The 7,431-nt window shown below is 34.4% G+C and overlaps 1 long non-coding RNA gene across 2 annotated transcripts; it reads right to left on the bottom strand.

Moving 5' to 3' along the window:
• Nucleotides 1–6,123: 6,123 nt before the first annotated feature.
• LOC124460482 lies at nt 6,124–6,920 on the bottom strand. Of its 2 annotated transcripts, none has more exons than XR_006954383.1 (3): nt 6,708–6,920; nt 6,380–6,608; nt 6,124–6,255 (listed from the first exon to the last, which is right to left on the bottom strand). It is a non-coding gene; the product is annotated as an uncharacterized LOC124460482 (long non-coding RNA). The 2 variants fall into 2 exon arrangements; XR_006954382.1 differs by having other exon boundaries at nt 6,716–6,918.
• Nucleotides 6,921–7,431: the final 511 nt, after the last annotated feature.

Genomic DNA, 7,431 nt, shown 5'->3' with positions numbered 1-7,431 from the left:
ATAGTTCTTATCTAAGATAGATTCTTTGCAATGGTTAAGAAATAGGTCTTTTCTTTTTGAATAGTTCCTCTTAGTGGATTGAGTTTTGAGATTTATTGTAAGTATTAAGGAAAATATAGAGACGTTCCATAAGTGTGATATGCGTTCGAAATAAATGATGATTGGATTGGTTATTGGTTTGAATTTAAATTCAATGCAGTTTTAAAGTTTAATTGGAACACAAAAATAAGGAAAAATTGTGATGTTGCTGCTTGGGCGAACCAAACAGGAATGATGAAAACTGAGATTGAATCTGAGAGGTAACCAACAGTCCCCGAAGTTGAAAAGTCAAGGCCTACCAAGAAACATTTTGGGTAACTTACAGTCCCCTGCTAAGAAAATGTTAAGTAACTAACAGTCCCCGAAATTGAAAAGTCATGGCCTACTAAAAGAAAATGTTACAGTTACTCCAATTTGGATATACCCTGTAGTAAATTATTCAAAACATATGGCAAGCTCAATTTTATTCCGTTTAATATGAGTTTAGGTGGAGTTGTAAATAAAAATGATAATTATGCTTATGAGGATCGATTGGATTGCTTTAAATTAAAAGTTTATCTTTATTTCGTGTCCATACACTTTTAGAGGCGGAAAAGGAAGAAGAAACATATTCAGAGTTACAGAGTGACTTATATCGATAACTTACAAGCTTAGTACAATCGATATAACCCCCTGGTTACCCCTGTAACTGTAAATAGTACAATAATGATTTAATAAAATATCGATAAGTTCCTCAAAGCACTCTTGGGTATTTAGTTATTAGGGTTACGACAATTTCCCTTGGTTAAAGTGACAATGCCACGTCTTAACCCAGAAGTACACTCTTAAAAGATTATGAGGTGGCTGAGTATTTTCTTTTTTTTTGTTTCCCCCTCCCCAATGAATGAGTGAATGAATGAAATGGAAGGCAAACTATTCGAGAGGCTATTTTACGGATATCAAAAAACCATACAAGAGAATTTCAGAGACAGAAGCTACATATATTTGCCCCGAGTTGAAATAGCCATGTCCGTCCGTCCGTCTGGATCGACGCGAACTCCTCCTAGACCGTAAGACTTACAGAGCTAAAATTTTGCACGTAGGCTTGTCTATACTGCACAGTTTGTATATCTCGGATCGGATCACTATATCATATAGATCCCATACAAATGACAAAGTCACGAACAGTGACTTTTCCCAATAACTTCGTTATTTTTGGAGCTACTGTCGTAAAATTTAACATTAGTGAGTTTATTACACATATTTATAAACGACTGTGTCGAATTTGATCAAGATCGGGTGACTATATCATATAGCTCCCATAGGAACAATCTTTCGAAAACAGTGACTTTGATCGATATCTTCGTTATTTTTAACGCGATTGCTTTCAAATGAAATATTTGTTAGTTTAATATATCTGTTAATGACTGTGCCGAATTCGATAAAGATCGGGTAACTATATCAAATAACTTCCATACGATCCATCGTTCAAAAACAGTGACTTTGATCAATATCTTCGTTATTTCCTATGCTAAGATTGTAGGCCGTTCTTTCGCCTTTTTCGATAAAACGTTCCCACCTTGATAGCTATGGGTAATGAAAGAGTTACCAAAAAAGTTGCAAGGGTATACAAACTTTGATGCGGTAAAAGTTAGCCCCGGCCATCTGGTTGTTATTTCAGTTCATTTAAATCAGATTTTCAGCAAAAAGATGGCTCAAAATAGACTTACCAAAGTGGTTTCTGATAAAACTATCGAACAATCAAATAAAGGTGCAAAACTGTATATTACTACATGAAAAGCTATTTCAAAATTCTCGTGAGGAATTCATTTGTTAAATTGAATTCCAAATGTTTTATTTGGAACCCAAAATATAATACACATAACGATTTTAAAATTTTGAAAGTTAAAAACAATGTTAATGAAAGATTGTTAGACTTTTAACAACAATTGAAAGCAAATTATTACAAGATTTCAAATGAATTGAAACATACTAAAATACGTGGTCATAAGAGAACTATGAGTTATATGGATGGAAAGGAAAACGACATAATAAGTATTTACTTAAAAATACCCACTGAACTGAGTTGTTTTTGCCTTTAATGTGGTAAACCAATTGGTTTAATATTTTGTATAAATGTTGGAGACATTTCTTTTAAATTCTATACAAAAAACTCCATGACGAAAGTTAATTTAAAACTAAAAAGAAAAAGAAAAACGGAAACTTTGAGCACCTCATTCCTTACAACTCAACGAAATATGTAGCTTAGTTGCTTAAAAGCTTCTTCTATACAATTTGAGGTCATTAAGAATTCCCCGCAGGTCTGTCTGTCTGTCTGTCTGTCTCTCTCAGCAGAAGGTCTCAGCCCACTAATAGCTCAATTAGGTGGACCACATGACATGGCGCAATGGCAATGGCACACAAGAACCAAGAGCAAGTGGAATGGAATAACTCCTCCCCTCTATACGCCAGTCCAACAAACAGCAACAAAAACGAAGCAATTATTTTGATGTACCTACTTATATTCCCAGGTCTGTTCCGGGTTTGGTTTCTATTACTATTACAAATTCTATTATTATTATAACTAAATATATGCCACGCTTAATAAGTTCGTTAACAAGTCTTCAATCGACATTGAAACTGAAACTGGACATTTTCGTGCATTATGATTAACAAATATTAAAATGCTTCCCCCTCCCCCACCATAGAAAAGGGTTAGGCGGGAAAAGGAGAAAAGTTGGTTCAAAAGTTGTGTTAGCCAAATGTCATTTAATTGGAGGGACCAGCAATCCGTCGGTGCACGCAATCGATAGTGGAGAAGTTGCATTTAATTAGATTTGGATCTTGAACGCTCCATTGCAGCCAACTGGCGGAACTGAGGACACGCAAGGATAATATGAGAGTGTACCAAAAACAACACAAAACACAAAAAGAAAAAAGAAAAAAAAAATGAACGAGTGGGTAAAAAAAATAAGGAAAAGAAAAGGCAAACGCAGCAAAGAGTTAAAAAGCAAGGTTCCTTGAACCTCAGTAATGAAGGACACTTGTCAGGATACATTCAGGCAGCGTCAAGTATCTTTTCGTTTGCTCTGGGTTGAGAGATGATTATCTGCTAGAGTTAAATTCGATACCGTCTATTAGCCTCGTTATTATCCCTTCTTTTTTTTTTGTTGTTGCTGTTGCGCTGACGAATGTGTGTCCTGCCAAGGCATTTGAAGTGGTATCGTGTGTCTCAAATGGCCCAGCAGAAGCAGCAGCAAAAAGAAACCCCGAAAAATAAGAAGAAAGGCGAGGGACCTCTTCTTTCCATTCGCTTCAATTGGGTGCGCTCTCTGACAATGAAATCTAAATGAAAATTTCGCAGTTTGCTATATATGTACCTGTGTACAGGTCCTAAAGGTCCTGCCGAAACGCGGCAGCTCCCACGCTGAGCGCAAAAATACTAAAATAGTTTCCATTGATGAAATGGGAGACAGCAGTCGAGATGGTGAAGGCAGAGGGCACAGGAAGTTGAGTTGTGGAACTATTGTCGGCTTATCATTCATCATCCTCACATTAGATTCAACTGGGCTCTCTGACCCCGGTCTCTTCTGCTCCTACTCCAACTCATGTTCTCTCCATCTTGGCTAATATGTGTCTTGGGTTTCAGCGGCACCATGTGTTAGAGACATTCCCAGTTCACGTTTTGGGTTCACTTTGGCATTTCATCATTTTTCCTTTTCATTTCAGTTTTTTCTTTTTGTTTTATCAGATTTACCCAAACACAATTTGCTTAGTTTCTCACAATTAGCCTTTGGACAAATCGGAAGCGTTTATGTTTAGATGCCGTCAACGACACCAAAAATACCCTGTAACAGTCAAGGTGGCAAAAAAGTCCTTTTTCTATCCATTCTATTTCAACTCGATTAAAACTCATTCATTCATAAATTCTTTTGCAAGTACAGGGTGATTATTCTTTGCATTTCTAGTCTTTTTTCGTCTCTTTTTTTTTATTTTTAACCACGCCCCTTGTCAATAATTCCAACTAAAAAGTTGAAAGCAATAGAAAATTTCCATAGTTTGTAATTAATATTTTTCAAATGAAAGGTATTACAATTAGTTCTCATTCCCCTACACCAAATTATATCCTTCTCTCAGTCTTCCTCCTCCATCTCCTCTCACACTCCGTCCATATTTTGCGGTTTCACGCTGCTGTCATGAAGCTTGTTAAAAATAAAAAAAAAACATACCAAAAGTATTGCCAACAAGTAGGGCAAACATTCTCATGGTGTAAAAAGTTGACTTTTTATTTTTTTCTTTCTCTCCCCAACTCTTTTTTTTTTTTATTTATGCTGTATTAAAAAAACAAAACGAATACTGAATGCCTTATGAAAATATATATTCAATACTAGTTTTAATTAACAGCTAAGTGAATTTTCACAAAACTTGTGTTCTATTGTTTCTGTTTTTTTTTTTAAATCTTCTTGTTTCAATCATTCTAATTTAAAATATTTGAATCAAATGCATATTCAAATATAAAATAGTCTCAACTTTTGCAGTGCAATGAGAAAATGTGAATCCTTGTCCATATGCTGGCCACAAATGGCCCAACAACATTCACAAGGATATGAATTATTTAGCACAGAAACGTATATTCCATTAACTAGGTGCTACAAAAAAAATATGGAAAAAACACACACAAACAGCAAGGAACAAAAAAAAAAAAACATATCAACTTTAAGGCTATTATTAATTATATTTCCCACATAGGTTTTTTTTTTCATTTTCCATTTGTGTTTTGTTTCAATGAAAATTATAGAGGTATGTAAAAGTTTTCAGCTCCTTGTCAATTGGTCGGTCATAAGGTATGTAAATAAGTATATGAGTATGAGAACAAATGCCAGTTGTTCCCCATCCATTTTGTCAACAGATGTATGGGGTTCGAAATGCCATTGAGGCAACCTCAATGTTGCGTGTGTCCGTTCGAGTGCAGTCAGCGGATCTGCTTACATAAACAAAAGTCAAGGAAATAAAGATGAAGAAGAGGGGCTAAAAATGTTGCAAAATATATTACAAAAGTTTTTGTCATCATCTAAAGAATGATTCTAAGTTGATATTGTTGAAAATACCATATGTTTCTGTTTGCAGCCCTGTATTTATCCCTGGTTATATCGATTGTACTAAGCTTGTAGGTTATCGATATAAGATGCTTTGTAACTCTGTATATTTTGGCTTCTTCTTCCTTTTCCGCCCTTGAAAGTGTATGGACACTTAATAAAGATAAACTTATAATTTAACGCAATCCACTCGATCCTCAACAGATATAATATTAAAACTTAACTATGATTTTTTCTTAGCCAAATGAAGAGGGGGAACGTTTCATTCACAAAAAGGATTAAGGATTTCAACAGTTATCCAAGACTGATTTTTGGCTCTGAAATGACAGACTTTACCTAACAAAAAACCTACATGAAATCCTTTTGCATGTTTTTAGAAGGGAATTTTATGTAGAAAATTGTCTTTAATCGTAACGAGATTTGATTAGAATCGAATTCGTACTTAGATTTTACCTCTCAAAATTCACATCGAGATCTGCATATTTTAAAAGGCCATCAAAATAACTACACAAAATCCTTTTCTTTATCCTTAGAAGGACATAAGAGATATCATTTTTATTAATAACCTTGATGAATTCTTAAATCTAAAAATTCCTTTTTAGAACTCACAAATTGTTTTTGAAATATTTAACTTCTTTTTCTGCCTTTTATTTTTATAATATATAAAAAAGTTCTTGGTATCCTTAACTTAACAACAAATACAGTCGAGTCTCGATAATTCGTACCCCGATAAATCGAAAACCTTTTAATGTAATTCGTAAAAATTGTGATCCCTTGCCATTTCGAGTTATCGAGACTCGACTGTATCTCCATATAAGATCTGTTCTCATAAAGGAAACTAGAGCAAAAGTTGGCAAAAGTCAAATTAGTCTAGAAACGAAAACTCCTGCAACTCCTTCTTAAGGCATCGTTAATGAAAATCAATTGTTCATACTCAGTCGATTGAAATAATTTGTCGAAAATGTCAAGTCAAGATAAGCAATCAGCAGGAATAAAATCAAATCTGTGATCTGATTGTTAAACATTAGGGCATTGTATTTGTATGTGTGCCAATTTGAAGATTTTCAACAAAATTTTTGTACATCATGTTGTTGCTATTGGAATCTCTGGCCCTCGTCTAATTCAATTTGCCACGCATACTCTAAAAAAAAGAAAAAAAAAATCAAGTAAACCAAGCAGCCAACATAAAGGTAAGAACATTTGACATTTACGCAATTTGACATAATCCATTTAACATTAATCAAAAGTCAAACAAAAGGACTTACACACAAAAATTGAATACCTGGCAACCATTCTTGCTCTTTCTCCACCCCAGTTTGGCAATGAGTCAGCAAATTACATATATACATATATATATACATACATATATCTGGAGTTTATCTGTATCGTGTCCTTTATTGTTTTTCCCGTTGAAAAAAAGGGGGTTAACTTTGTAAAAGAGTTAACTTTTCTCTCTGTAGCACAATCATTTTAATTGCATGCTCAATGACAATTCTAATGCCAATTTCAATTCGAACAACACAAAAAACGTGTTATTAAAGTTAATGATTTAATTTGAAAATTAGTAAAAATCGATTTAATATTCTTACATACTTGCATACTTGCATTTTGTTTGCCTTTCCATATTGTAATCTTGACCCGATAATTGCATTGAAATACCTTGTACGATTACAATTCATACGAGGAAACCGGATTTATTTATATAAACTTTGTCTTGAAAGTGATTCAATTGATATGTATGTCGGTTAGTGTTGATTAAGTGATTGATTAGTCGAAGCCTACTAGATACATAGTTTCAATAGATTGACAGGTGTGTCAGTTGTAGCCCTAAATGACAGTGCTACAGAATGACATAGAATGTTGAGTTTGCAGGATGATTAACATCTTTGCCTAAACAACATGTCATCAGAAATGTCATCAGGTAAGGTCCTACATAAAAAGGGGCATGGGGATAGAAAGCTCACTATATAAGTCCAAGTGTTACTAACCGAACAGTTTCTCCATGAGCTTTGCTAAAGACGGAACTGTGGCGCTACGATAATCCGCCCAGGACAATGGACGAGCTTTGGAGTCGAGTCCAAGCAGAATGGAGCACTCTATCGCACGGATTGATAAACAAATTGCTAGAAAGTATGCCCAGGTGCATTAAAAGTGTGATTACAGCCAAAGGCCTTTGGGCTAAATATTGAAAAAATTCCCTAATCTATAAGTTTTGTTAAACGAGCAAAAGTGGATACTTGCTCATTTTTAAGTTTTTTATGGATAATTCGAGTTAAGGAGGGGATAATGAAAAACATTCTTTGTTTTTCGTTTTATA

Source organism: Drosophila willistoni, assembly GCF_018902025.1.
Source record: "Drosophila willistoni isolate 14030-0811.24 chromosome XL unlocalized genomic scaffold, UCI_dwil_1.1 Seg141, whole genome shotgun sequence".
NCBI classification, from domain to species: domain Eukaryota; kingdom Metazoa; phylum Arthropoda; class Insecta; order Diptera; family Drosophilidae; genus Drosophila; species Drosophila willistoni.
The sequence above is the reverse complement of the archived record's forward strand: the minus strand, read 5'-3'. Positions and strand labels throughout refer to the sequence as shown.